Raw genomic sequence first — 15,000 nt, 5'->3', positions numbered from 1 at the left:
TCCAGGATTTACGAGGGCCGAAAGCCTATATTAGCTACGCTGGATCTGGCTGTCATAAAAGCCGTCCTTGTGAAAGAGTTCTCCACCACCTTCACCAACTTCTTAACTATACAATAGTATAACAAAAGGAGGAGAGTTTCTACATGCCACTGCATTGGCGCCAAACTGGGGCAGGGTGAGGTAATGGGGAGGGCAGATTAACTCCTCTCCAAAAGTCAAGTGTGAACTTAGTGACCCAGTCATCACTGCACTCCATGTTTATTCCGTTTACAATTCCCTGTTGGATATTATTGGTTCCAGATCTATCATGGGTTCAAAACCTGACTTTGCCACTCATTGGTTCGAAACTGCTTTGTTTCCTCTAGGATATAGGTTAAGCTGGGATCTTGGAGGCCAACACATCTTGAAGGCAAAGTACGAACAATGTTCCCTCTCCAGCCTCCAACCTTCACCAGTGGGAAGCTCAAGGAGGTAAAAGAAAAGAAAAAGATATTAAGTATTGAAAAGAATAAAATATTCAGCTCTTCCACTGGTAAATATGGGCCGTACAGTTCAAGCACCATTGAGTCTATTCAGTCTGAAACTGGGGGATAATCCAATTCTGTTGATAGCCAGAGTGGCTGTAGCATAATGCCTAACAGTGAGATGTGTCAGTGGCAAAGTCTATGTTTCGGATTATTTCTGCAAAAAATCAATCGCATCAGTTGTGTCAGTGGATCTTGTGGAAGATCTAATGGACAATTAATTAGATTAAGTGGACTAATTAATTGGCACCTGCACATCACAGGTGAGATGGAGGTTGATGCCTGAAGGTATCACTCTATATAAATGCAAAGTATTTATATTGCAGTCCTAGCACAGCATTTCTCCTTCAGGGTCTGCAAGGAAACTCCAGCGAGGAGGCTGGATGCCTGGCGCACCTCTGTGTGTGCGTGTAAAGGGAGGGGTTTTCCACCATCTTCTCCTGCTATGCAGGACCCCCTTCCTTTAGAAATGCAGCTGGGACTACATCTGACACTAGGCTGGCACCCATCCTGCCTCTGTCACCCAAGAGACATCAGTCCCCCAAAAGGAAGGTGCTATGGGCAAGTCAGTGTCTGGTGCTGTTGCCCAAGGCATGGATAGGATTGAGCCACATGTTTTAATTAAAGCCAGCGAAACCAAAGTGCTGATACTTTCCTGTGAGCTTTCGTCAGGAGTCTGAATGTCAAGCTGGGTTGACTCATTAACTAATTGCTTTCTTTTGTTTCTCACCCTGCTGTAGATTCCTCTGGAGACGAGAAAGAAAGCCCTCGTAGTGCCAGAGAAACCAATAGTTCTGAAGATGGTGCCACGAAGTGCTCCCCAAAAGGAGAAAGAGTGAACCCTGGTCGCGTCTCAGGCCCTCTGAGAGCGGGTGCAGAAGCCTCAGGTGTTGCTCAGGTGTTGTTCCCAGAAGAAAACTGGAGACACTTGCTAGTTGTGTACAGAGAGATAAGCTCATGGCTGTAAATTGCTTCTGGACCTCTTAAATAGGCTTGGAGGAGAAATCAGTTCATGTTTTAATCGGAACCTGCCAGATTCACATTTCTCAAACGCACATGGAAGCCAACCTGTCTTTCAAAATTCTCAGTTACAGTGGTACCTCGGGTTACATACGCTTCAGGTTACATACACTTCAGGTTACAGACTGAACCCAGAAATCGTACCTCGAGTTAAGAACTTTGCTTTAGGATGAGAACAGAAATCGTGCTCTGGCGGTGCGGCAGCAGCAGGAGGCCCCATTAGCTAAAGTGGTGCTAAACAGGTGACCCTGTTCTACACAGTGGCCTGATAAAATGTCCCGGAGCATGTTCAGAGCATGGCATGTTCCTGGAAACTCTAATGAAAGCACCTCGAGACCAATGAAACTAGCCCAACTGGCAGATGAAGAAGGCACCAGGGCATCTTCCCATCCGGCAAGTAGGGGGATCAAGTGAGTTCGTGGCACATTAATCAGTTCACCGGCCGGTCGCCCTTCTGCGTACACCGCAAAGCAAACAGTCAGGGTTCCCCCCACCCCCGCCGCTGCCGGAGCTGTCAGCAGAAATGCCAAGAAGCAAACAAAACACCATGCGAACTCCTTTCACCTCTGCAGGGACATGAATGGCAGCCAGGGCTTCTGGGCTCTTTTAACTTAAAGGCACTAGAAACCTTCAGCCCTGCTGCAAAAACAAAGCCTCCCTTGCTTCCGCCTTTGTCGTGTGGGGTGTGTTGGGAAGATGGGGGTCTCAGTACAGTGGTACCTCAGGTTACAGACGTTTCAGGTTACATACGCTTCAGGTTACAGACTCCGCTAACCCAGAAATAGTACCTCGGGTTAAGAACTTTGCTTCAGGATGAGAACAGAAATCGTGCTCCGGCGGCAGTGGGAGGCCCCATTAGCTAAAGTGGTGCTTCAGGTTAAGAACAGTTTCAGGTTAAGAACGGACCTCCGGAACGAATTAAGTACTTAACCCAAGGTACCACTGCATATGGATTTGGCAATGCAGTTTTCCAGCTGTAGAATACATGTGGGAAGGATCGCAGGACAGAGTCTGCTTTTATGTTTTGAAATCCCCTTTTTATTCTTCTGTTCTGATTTTATTCCTCAAACATTTGTATCGTCTGAGGTGCAATAAAACGGAATGCAATAAATGAAATAATATGAACATGCCTAATGGCCATGACTACGTCTTTGCAGTCGTGAAGTCCATAGACAATTGGTTGTCAACCAGTGCACTGTGGCACTCTGAGCAATGTTCAATGGAGCCCCAGGGGGAACCAGCAGAGCAAGCTGATCAGGCGCCTGGGGTGACACGCATGCCCTGCACCCAGGGGCGGGGCCAGCCACCCATGAGGTGGGGCCAGCCACCCATGGGGTGGGGCCAGGCAGGGCAGGACACTCTGTGGGGCCTCCGAGGAGTCTGCCTGCCTCCTCCCACTCAGCCACCCTACAGCCGAGGGGGAGGTGGCACGAGGACCGTTTGGGGCAGCGCAGAGCCTGCGGGCACCCAAGCCACCGCACCAATCCCAGGAGAGACGCGTGGCTCGGGCAAGCTGCAGGCCCCCTGGTCAGTGCCGCCTGCCATTTTGTCACCCCCTCAGGGGTGACACCCGCCCCCTCCGCCCCCTTCCTCCGCCCCTCCTGGGGGGGGGGGGCTGTGGCATTCATACGGAGCCCCCGTTGTCTCACGGACTAATGACTTGTACACCACTAATCCGCTGCCACCAACCAGGTCCTCCCTGGTAAAATCACTTCAGTCTCAGTCAGGTTCTCAAGTGAATAAAGAAGAGTGTATTTTATTTCAGACACAAACAAACTTTTACGGCATTCCAAACATTGTTACTCTTTACTCTCTTAGTCTTATTTTCCCCTCTCTATCTCTTCTACCTCCCCTCACTGAAGAACCTACTGCCCTAACTGTCTCTCTATTTCCAACTGCCTGCCAGCAGCTTCTCCAACTGCCTTTCCCAACCAGCCAACCCACTAAAACCAACCAACTACCCACCAACAACTTTTTCAAACCTCCGGCTAAGCTCTTTTATACACATGTAGGCTCTGCCTCCAGCTTCCCTATTGGTCTACATTTTAACCCTTTCTTCCCCCCTGTACAGACGGGCTCTAAATGAATGGGCAAATGCCACAGGGGCCCTCCTTTTATTAACTTGAAGCCCCTATTTCCTGCATTATCTCTCTCTCTTTCTCTCTCCAAGGAAGATTCAGGGAGCTAGTGGCTTTGACTTGCACCCCATTTCTTCCAGTATAAGTGGTTCCCACGGGAGAGAAGAATTGCGCTTGGTTAAGGGAGCCGCGGACTCAAAAAGGTTGAAAACCTCTGCCATTGACAGTTCTCCCCGATCCTCATAATTTGCTATTGTGATGCAAGCCCACCCAATATCCACCTGCATTTTACATGCAAGGCAGCGATGCTCAAAACATGACGCAGGACACCGAAGGGGGAAGAGACACAGGAGGTGTCATTCAACAGAGAACATCTCCCCTCAACTCACTTCTGCTCCAACTGCAATATAAACAGATCAGACACAATCTTAATTAAAGACAGGCATACACATCCAGGAGAAATCACTAGCAGTTAATTAATGGCTTCAAAAGAGAAGAAAAGATATCAGCAAGCTCCCAAGCTCCCCAACGTTCAAGGTGTGCTCTTTTGCTTGGAACAAGCAATTGTTACTCAAGCAACAATAATGCATTGAAAATTGTCCTTGCACAGCAATCTGAACTGTCAGAAAGAAAGGCATTAGCGCGAATGAGACTCCGATTCATTCTAGCAAAGCTGGTGTGTGTGTGTGTGTGTGTGTGTGTGTGTGTGTGTGTGTGTCCTGCCGAGACAGGACCAAGCCACCAGTGCAAGCCCATTTTAAATAACTCATAGGGGCTTTGGAAAAAAACAAGACCTTCCACGTTTTAGTATATTAAACAACCCTTGTTAAATGCAAGTTCCTGCTTCTACACTCTGCAGTTTGTTGAGTTGTTAGAGTTGCCTAACAGTGTGCTGAACCGGACCTGGAAATGATTCAGAATCAGTTGCAGTGGGTGACAGACCTGTGCAATATCACCATAGCATTCATCCCCAGGAAGCATTATTGAAGTTTTATTTTCAACAATCTCCCCTTTACAGAGTAGTAGTAGTGTATCCCAAGCCGGAATTAAAATTGCTGGAAGAAATATCAACAACCTCAGATATGCAGATGACACAACCTTGATGGCAGAAGTGAGGAGGAATTAAAGAACCTTTTAATGAGGGTGAAAGAGGAGAGCCCAAAATATGGTCTGAAGCTCAACATCAAAAAAATGAAGATCATGGCCACTGGTCTCATCGCCTCCTGGCAAATAGAAGGGGAAGAAATGGAGGCAGTGAGATATTTTACTTTCTTGGGCTCCATGATCACTGCAGATCGTGACAGCAGCCACAAAATTAGAAGACGCCTGCTTCTTGGGAGAAAAGCAATGAGAAACCTAGACAGCATCTTAAAAAGCAGAGACATCATCTTGCCAACAAAGGTCTGTATAGTTAAAGCTATGGTTTTCCCAGTAGTGATGTATGGAAGTGAGAGCTGAACCACCAAGAAGGCTGATCGCCAAAGAATTGATGCTTTTGAATTCTGATGCTGGAGGAGACTCTTGAGAGTCCCATGGACTGCAAGAAGATCAAACCTCTCCATTCTGAAGGAAATCAGCCCTGAGTGCTCACTGGAAGGACAGATCGTGAAGCTGAGGCTCCAATACTTTGGCCACCTCATGAGAAGAGAAGACTCCCTGGAAAAGACCCTGATGATAGGAAAGATGGAGGGCACAAGGAGAAGGGGACAACAGAGGACGAGATGGTTGGACAGTGTTCTCGAAGCTACGAACATGAGTTTGACCAAACTGGGGAGGCAGTGGAAGACAGGAGTGCCTGGCGTGCTCTGGTCCAGGGGGTCACAAAGAGTCGGACACGACTAAGCAACAAAATTTAGAGGAAAGGTGGGATGGCTTAATTAAATAAATGGGGAGCTTTGGAGGCTATGTCTTGTATTGCTTGTGCGTCATCTCAAGTTCTCTGCATCTACTTAGGCTCAGTGATGGAAGTCAGGGGCCAGTTTCCTTCTCACTGGAAAGCTGTGTTCTCAATCCCTGTTTCTGTTCCCATGAGTGAAAGGGTGTGAGATTTTCTTCGGGTTTCTTAAATGGCAGGTGAACCTGCAGGGTGGGGGACCTGGAATTCCCTGGAACAACAAACCTGCTCCCCCTCTGACCCTGCCTAGACTTTACACTGGGGGGTAGTGTTTTGCAAGGTCTGTGTCTGAACCCCCCACCTTTGGGTCTCCTTATACACACTGCCAAGAGATTTAAGACCTTTTGCTAGAGTTATAACATGTGTTTGTTATGAATTGGTTTTCACCCTTAATCTTACACCCACAAGAAGTTCTCACACCGGAGCAATAAAGAAAGGTTGGTTTTATGGCATGAAATGGAAGAGACGGAATATATAAATGTTGCTTCAGGCAGCAGATCATTCATTGCATACACACATTGATCCAAAGAGTAAAAGAATCCCTAACTATTCCCAAAAGCCTAAAGAAAGTGAGTCTGACAATTTTGCCACAGAACCCGCATGAAAAGCAAAGCGAGAAAGGGAGGAGGAAAGGTATATCCGTGTGTGTTGATTCCTTGAGAGCGTTGAGTACAGTGAAATTCCTTGTTGGAACTTGGAGAGATAACCAGCCATTGAAAATCTAGGGTTTTTATACTCATTTTAGCCAATGCATCCTAGTGGAGAGGGAAGGTGGACTTTGAGACGAGCAATTCTTATAGTTCCAATATTTTTTTCCTTCTGATTGTTTTCTCTCTATTAAAACCCTGGCTGTTTGCTTAATTAGTAGTTGAAAGCATATAGTCCTGGTGAGCAATGACTCAACAGGTTATCTTTGCTTCATGCCTTAATGTTATCTCATTGCGGTCTAACTCTAATCCAATCTTCTACAGGAGCATTGATTAATTTTTGCTAATTTCCAGATTACTTGTGCTGACCTCTGCACAAACTATGAGTTGTTCAGGATGTCTCCTCGATGCTTGACAAGATACATGTGTGATAAGAACTAGGACCAGGTTCAGGAAAGTTCATTCAGCGATACATTCCATATTGAACGATGCCAGCTGCACCAATGCCACAATCTACCACAATCAACCATGGAAATAGCTCTGATTGGAACCTGTGTTGTAAACTGTCTGAAACATATATTTGTGCCCTTGGATCTCTTCTCTGCTTGCGCAAGAGAGAGCAGAAGTTCTCTCTCTGGACATGAACTTGGCTGGCTTCTGGGCTTACACAAACATGTTGACAAGAGGCCCGATGTAGTGAATCATCGTTGGACTTTGAAAGGCATCTGCTCTGCCCTTAGACGTTTGCACGGAGGTAGGAAAATATGGCATATTCACATTTTATTGCTACTCTGGCATTTCTTGATAACTTTTACAAGCTATGGAGGAACTGGGTTCCAAAGTATGCAAGTGTGAGAACAAGCACATCTCACTTGCCAATTTTTCAGGGGAGGGGGACACAAAACCTTGGAGCGATATTCTGACTTTACCCTTTCATGAACCCTTCAGGATCACATGCCACGGGCAGGGTGTGCTGGCTTCAGGGAGCACCTTGCCAATATTGATTCAGGGTTGCTTCACCCAACAGAGAGAGGAGGTAATAGGCCGAGAGCTTTTTCTGACACACCCATCATTATCCCCAGTGGCAAGGTCGTAGCTCAAGGGTAGAGCTCGTGCTTTGCTTGGAATGGTGCCAGGTCCCATGCGTGGCATCTCCGGGCAGGGCTGGGGAAAGACTTACAGGTTGGCTTCACATTTAGCACCAGGATACAGTTCGTAAAGGTTCACAAAGCATGGCTCAACAGCACTCATTGACCAAGGAGGCCATGATGGGGCCCAACTTGGATGACTCAAAAAATAAAAGGATTAGACAGATTCCTTTTTTTAAAAAAATATTTTTTATGAATTTTAAAACATAAAAATTGTCATACATTCCACAAAATTTCCTCTCTTATACAATCTTTTTGGACTTCCATCAGCACCTCTGGTGATCTTCCATTTTTTAAATTTCTTCTCCATTTCTTAAATTCATATTGCCTTTAATTATCATAACTAACGCCATCCTTTTTGTTCAATAATGCAATAGTTCAAATTATCCCCCTTACAAAACTTCCTGCAAACCTACAAATGTAATTTCATCATCACAATTACTTTTCAGATAGTCTGTAAATTTACGCCAATCTTCTGTGAATCTCTGGTCCCGCCGGTTTCGAATTCTTCCCGTTAGTTTGTCTAATTCTGACAGATTCCTGTACACTCTGCCTCCACAGTCGGAGACAGCAATGCTTCTGAATAGGTAAAAGGTAAAGGTAAAGGACCCTGGACGATTAAGTCCAGTCAAAGGCGACTATGGGGTTGCAGCACTCATCTCGCTTTCAGGCCGAGGGAGCCAGCATTTGTCCACAGACAGCTTTCTGGGTTGTGTGGCCAGCATGACTGGAATGTAAACAGGCATGTGACACGCTACAATCTCATGCCTGTTCCTTAAAGTGGAATAGGAATGTCAACAGTTTGATGGGTGCTCTCACCACAATCCTGCAGGGGTCTCCTGCAGATGTTCTGAGGCTTCTCCAGCCTTGGTCAGCACAGCCAAGAACCAGCAACAATGGAAGGCTCCAATAACATCTGGAGGGCTTTGTGTGGGCTGCCCCTACTTTTTAGGTGCTGAGCAAAACCTGTCCTGTTTTCTCAACCTCAAATAGTATTTAGCTGCTTTTACAGCTTCTTCTCCTTGAAATTAGTATTGATTCTTGGCTGTCTTTATTCAACTTCTTTCAAAAAAAATTTTTTTTTTAAAAAAGAAGAGTTTTAAGCACCTTTTTATTCTTTTGCTTTTGTATTTATGGTTATTACTTGCCCTGGGACTTTAGTTGATTTGGCGGGGTGTAAATTTACAAAGGCAAATGAACAATTTATTTTACTTTGACATTTATTCACAGCCCACTCTCAGCGTCCTCCGGGTGATTCACGCAAAATGCATTGAAAACAAGCACCCGGCATAAGCAGCCTGAAATCATCTTAAGATAGCAATTAAAAGTAAATTGTTCCAATTGCTAACACAGGGATAGGGGAGACACAGGGACTCCAGACGTTGACAGACCATCCCTGACCACTGAGCATGCTGGCTGGGGCTGACGGGAGCCCAACCATATTTGCAAGGTCACCGGTTCTCCATTCCTGGACTCAAAGACGATCCCAAAAGGCCCGGGAGAGCAAGACAAGATTCTCACAATTCCATTTCCCTGACATTTCCATAACCGCAAAGTATACGCTCCAAGCGTCCCGGTTTTCCAGGGACAGTCCCAGAATTACAGAAGCCATTTTGGTTTCTGATTTGATCCTTAGTAGATAATTCAAACCTGGTCTGGAACGTGAGATGATGGCCGCGTCATCCGCATATAACAACAAGGGGGTATTGCTTTGTAACGATTTGTTGGGTCTCTGGACCGTAATAAAGGTTGTTGATGATGATGATTTGATCCCCAAATGTCCCAGTTTTCCTTTTTCCTCCACTCCTCGTCTTGATTAAAAGTGGTGGAGGGATCAAACTGCCATCTATCCTCTCCTTTTTGGAAACAGGAGCCTTTGCTGTGGGTTTGGGCGAGTCCTGTTCACCCTGAAAATGAAATCCCTGCACCAAATGAAGGAAATGGTGAATCCCTTCCTATAATTTTGAAGGAAAAGGTCACCAATCGACTTTACAAATCCCTTCCTATAATTTTGAAGGAAAAGGTCACCAATCGACTTTTAAAAAAATCATTGTAATGCACATACACAGCGCCAGATTTACGTATAAGCTAAACAAGCTATAGCTTAGGACCCCACTCTCTTGGCCCCCCCCCAATATATACTTCTTCTTAATTGTATTTCACTATTAATATACTTTATTTATTTATTTATTTATTTATTTATTTATTTATTTATTTATTTTTAATGTTGCAATACATATATGAAATCTTTACATAATGAGAGATATACATTATATTCGTAAATTCACATTTTCACATTTTATTATGTACCAACATTTATCCATTTCTTATTTCTTCCCGTGTCTTCCTTTCACCCGTGCGTGACTTCCTTGTTATTATTTTGTAACTTTATTATTTAGATTGCATTTTTGTATCTTAATAATTAACCATTCAATCTTATATATCTGCTTAGCTTAGCTTAGTTTAACTTAACTATTAATACACTTCTTAATTGTATTTCAGTTCAACAATTACTTTGATATATTACTTTGATAGCATATATTCAACACAAAAAAACAGTGACAAATTCAGTAGCTTAAGGCCTCATCAAACCTAAATCCAGCCCTGGACATAGACAGTATTCCAAATGTGGTCGCACCATAGATTTGCATAATGGCCTTATGATATGGGCAGTTTTATTTTCAGTTCCTTTCCTAATGATCCGTTTGCCTTTTCCACGGCCACCGCACAGCGGGCTGACATCTTCATTGAGCTTTCTACTGTGTACCCCTTATAATAAATGGAAATCTGCCCCTTATTCCCTTATGGGGGATACAAGAGCCTTTATAGAGTCCTTTGCAGGTTCTCCATCGGTTGGAGAAAATAACAGAGGCCAACCAGAGAATATTGAGAAGCAAAGCAGCTTGTAAGCCTGATCTTTATTGGACTGTTGCAACAGGGTGCCCCCCCTTACTCGCGGGAGGAGGAGGACCCAGAACCCAGGTGTGCCCACCCTTATATAGACATTTTAAATTGCCCACCCTGGAGTCCAAGACCACCCCCAGAAACATCATACCTACATTACAGAAATGGTGGTCTACAACAGAAATCTGAGTGCATTGTTTACCTCCTGTCTGGCAGGTTACCTGTTAATGCTTACTTGATTGGATACCCTGACCAGTCTTTTGTAATGATAAATACTTAGTTCCTGAGCCAGGTCACAGGCTCACCCTATTCATACACAGACATACGCTTAAGACAGGATTTGTGAAGGAAAAGACAATAGGGAGGCTTCTCCATTTTCCTTTGACTATGCAGAGAAAACATTGGGTCAGTTTGGGAGCCAAAATGGCTTCATGGCTGTTTTCCTGTGCTGCTTCAGACATGTGGTTTATATATTTATGTTCAGACCCCATGGGCCTAAATAAACATTGGGTGACCCTGTTCTACACAGTGGCCTGATAAAATGTCCAGGAACATGTTCAGAGCATGGCATGTTCCTGGAAACTCTAATGAAAGCACCTCGAGACCAATGAAACTAGCCCAACTGGCAGATGAAGAAGGCACCAGGGCATCTTCCCATCCGGCAAGTAGGGGGATCAAGTGAGTTCGTGGCACACTTATCAGTTCACCGGCTGGTCGCCCTTCTGCGTACACCGCAAAGCAAACAGTCAGGGTTCCCCCCACCCCCGCCGCTGCCGGAGCTGTCAGCAGAAATGCCAAGAAGCAAACAAAACACCATGCGAACTCCTTTCACCTCTGCAGGGACATGAATGGCAGCCAGGGCTTCTGGGCTCCTTTAACTTAAAGGCACTAGAAACCTTCAGCCCTGCTGCAAAAACAAAGCCTCCCTTGCTTCCACCTTTGTCGTGTGGGGTGCGTGGGGAAGATGGGGGTCTCAGTACAGTGGTACCTCGGGTTACAGACGTTTCAGGTTACAGACGCTTCAGGTTCCAGACTCCGCTAACCCAGAAATAGTACCTCGGGTTAAGAACTTTGCTTCAGGATGAGAACAGGAATCGTGTTCCGGCAGCAGCAGCAGGAGGCCCCATTAGCTAAAGCGGTGCTTCAGGTTAAGAACAGTTTCAGGTTAAGAGCGGACCTTTGGAACGAATTAAGTACTTAACCCGAGGTACCACTGTACTGAGTCACTACAGCACAGAACTGGAGTGAACCCCCCCTGCCTTCCTTTGTCCCCATTGGACCACACTTGTCCTGTTTACGCTACGTTCAGCCTCCTTGCTTCAAAGAAGGATACTCTTTTCCTGCTCTGGTTTGTCCCCAGACAAGTCTGAGCATGTTAACTGTGGTTAAGGGCAGAGCAAAGGTTTTGAATGGCAGCAGAAATCCTTTCACTGGCTTTTTGCCTTTCCTGGGGTGACCCTTCTGTGATGTAAACAACGCTGGTGTTGCGGGAGACCCAGCCTGCCTTGTCCCCACTCATTGTCCTCAGGTGTGTTAGAGAGGATGCTGAGCAGCGTCGATGGAAGAGTCTCCTTCACCCCAGCCAGCAAACTATCTGGGGACGCCTCACAGAGTTACAATTTTCAGAGTTCCCTGTGACGATTCCTCTGTGTGTGTGTGTGTGTGTGTGTGTGTGTGTGTGTGTGTGTATCTTTATTGATTTAAAATAAATACATTTATGGGAAAACAGACAAATAGACAGACAGACAGTGAGTCAAACAAACAATAGAAAATCAGACAACAACCACAATATCAGAAAGAACACACTTAATATAACTAACATCCTTTATACTCCGGATACTAAAGGTAATTATAGAGAAAAGAAGTAAAAATGACTTGCAATTAATCTCACTGTACTTTATCTATCAATTACCTTATACCGCACAGTTACATATTTCTTATATAGTTTCTTTTAACCTCCCTACGACCTTATATTTCTACAATACAAGGATCAGTCTAGTTCTGCCAAGATGTTTCCTTTTATACCATAGTTTTTTAAGTATTCTTATATCCTTATAGACTTTTTGTTTTGGTTAGCCTCTTATCCTTCCTATCACCTGTGACAATTCCTGCATTGAAGGGGTTTGGGCGAGAAGACCATCTGCATCCCTTCCAACTCTAAAATTCTACGATACCAAGAAGGGTTGGTTGTTAAATCGCTCTGGGACTTGTAGCTCAGGGAGGTGAATGGGGGCTCTTCTGACAACTCTCAGCAGCCTTAACAAACTACAGCTCTCAGAATCCTTTTGGGGGAAAGCCACAACTGTTCACAGTGGCATCATAGAACTTTAAATGTGTGGTGTGTATTACCAGAGCCCCCCTCCCCGAAGTTCAGAGGAACCATGGAGTCAGCACTGCTTGTATATGACTCACTCAAAAAAGTCCACATAGCCCCCCCCCCCATTGCCATGGTACATCTCTCCCCCCCCCCCCCATCCCTATTCCACCAGTAACAGCTTCAGAAAATGCTGTTTTGGTGCTTAGATGCTGAACAATCTAGCAATAATACCACCACAATATCCTGCATTCAAAGGACAAACATTTCATAATTAAAGACAGATGGATATCACTGTGAAGTATAGTTGCAATTTCCTCCTCCCCCCCCCAAAAAAAACCCCAGATCAAAGTTTTAGTAAGGCCTAGGCAAATAAAAGTGTTTCTACCTAGCACTTAGTACTCATGAAATTGGGGCTTTGAACACATTATTTCCACAAATGCACACAAACTGCATTTCAAGTTGCCTTGTAGCCAAGGGGGTGGGGGCAGGGAGGGGCAGCTGCCCCCCCAATCAACAAAAATCAATAAAAATACTGAGGTTCTGCCCCCACAAAGGCCTGCCCCCCCAAAAAAATCCTGGCTCTGCCCATGTTCCCACCCAGAGAGAGGGGGGGAATGTCTTCACCTGATGAGCTTTACCTGTTTGGTTTCCCTGAGACTGAAACCCCCTCCTATTTATGAACTACTCATTTCATTAATCAGGAAGCTGTCATTTGAGCAGTCTGAACTGCACAGAGCTCAGCTGAGCGGCGGCTGCCATCTTCAAATCGGACGGAAGCTGCTTTGAAGGAAAACGTCCCAGACAGCCGTATTTCATGAAACTCTGGGATACATATGAATTCTGGCTAAAACCAGAATCCCCCAGCTTTGGACACCAGCAGCTGGAATGTGCTGGAGCCAGAGAGAATGGCAATGTGCTCGCAGCCCTGATGTTAGGCAGGGGACCGCAGGAGAAAGCCGCAGAGCTGAGCAGGCAGGAGGACTGCGAATGCGCACTGCTGCCTGACCTTTGGTCCGAGCCAGCAGGACTGCCATTATGCTCAGGGTAAAAGAGCATGGGCCCATGTAATGCAAGGAGACCTATTGAACCCATTTGCAAAATAAAATCAGGAACTGGCTGGCAAAACCTTTAATTGGATTGCTTCTGGTGGCAGCAGCAGCTGTGGTCATTTCTGGCTTCTGGAAAGACCTGCTCTAAAATCTTGCAGATAGAAAAGTGCTGTAAAGCCAAGACACAAGTTGTTAACGACAAAAGGAATAAAACATAAGGAGGCTATTACTGGAAAGTGGCAGGAATTTGTTGTCTTTAGAAATACACCAGAAAGTGGAAGGCCAGCCCCTAGGGTTTGTTTGTTTGTTGCATTTATAAACCCACCTTTTTCTCTCAAAGGAGCTCAAGCTGGGTTACACGATTCTCCTCCAGCTCCTCATTTAATCCCCAAACAACCCTGTGAGGTAGGTTAGGCTGAGAGGCAGTGGCTGCCACAAAGTCACACCCAGTGAGCTTCTTGGACCAGTGGGCATTCGATCCCTGGACTCCCAAGTCTGACACTCTAAGGAATTATTATTCTGAAGATGGGGGTGACATCTCTGGAGTGGGGGCGACAAGGATGAGAAGGCCAAGAAAGACCCTGACTGACTCTTTGTTGCCCCACTTCAACACAACAGCTCTGCAGTGCTGCCGGAGGCCTTGCCCTCAGTTAGTTTCTGCCACCAACCTTCCCACTTACAGCCTGACTCCCTCGCAGGGCTGTTGTGTAGATTAATGGGGAAGGAGAGAGCCATGCATTGTGCCTTGAGCTCCATGGAGGAAATGGTGGGAGGGGGGCTATGGATTTGCTTTTCGTTCTTGATTTTATCATATATTTGGTGTTTTTTATATTGCATTTTTTATGTCGTGAACCGCCCTAAGATCTGTGGATGAAGGGAGGTGTACAAATTTTAACAACAACAACAACAACAACAACAGCAACAGCAACAGGAATAAATAAATGACAGGCACAAGAGGAAAGTGCAGTCCCGTGCACTTACCATATTTTTCGCTCTATAGGATGCACTTTTCCCCCTCCAAAAATGAAGGGAAAATGTGTGTGTGCCCTATGGAGTGAATGCAGGCTCCTTGGCTTCAGTGATAGCAACACGAAGCCTCCGAAGCGCAGAGGGAGAGCTCCCCCTGCGCTCCGGAGGCTTCGCGTTGTTTTCGCTGAAGGCGCCTGAAGCCCCCGGAGCGCAGTGCGAACTCCCGCTGCGCTCCGGGGGTTTCAGGCAGTGGGAGTTCGCACTGTGCTCCGGGAGCTTCAGGCAGCTATCCTCAAGCCTTCGGAGCACAGCAGGAGTTCCTGCTGCGCTCCGAAGGCTTGCGGATAGCCGCCTGAAGCCTGGAGAGCGAGAGGGGTTGGTGCACACCGATCCCTCTCGCTCTCCGGGCTTCGCTTCTCTGGAGAGGTGCTGCACAGTTTTCCCTCTCTG

Source organism: Podarcis gaigeae (assembly GCF_964106915.1).
Source record: "Podarcis gaigeae genome assembly, chromosome: 14".
NCBI classification, from domain to species: Eukaryota; Metazoa; Chordata; class Lepidosauria; order Squamata; family Lacertidae; genus Podarcis; species Podarcis gaigeae.
The sequence above is the reverse complement of the archived record's forward strand: the minus strand, read 5'-3'. Positions refer to the sequence as shown.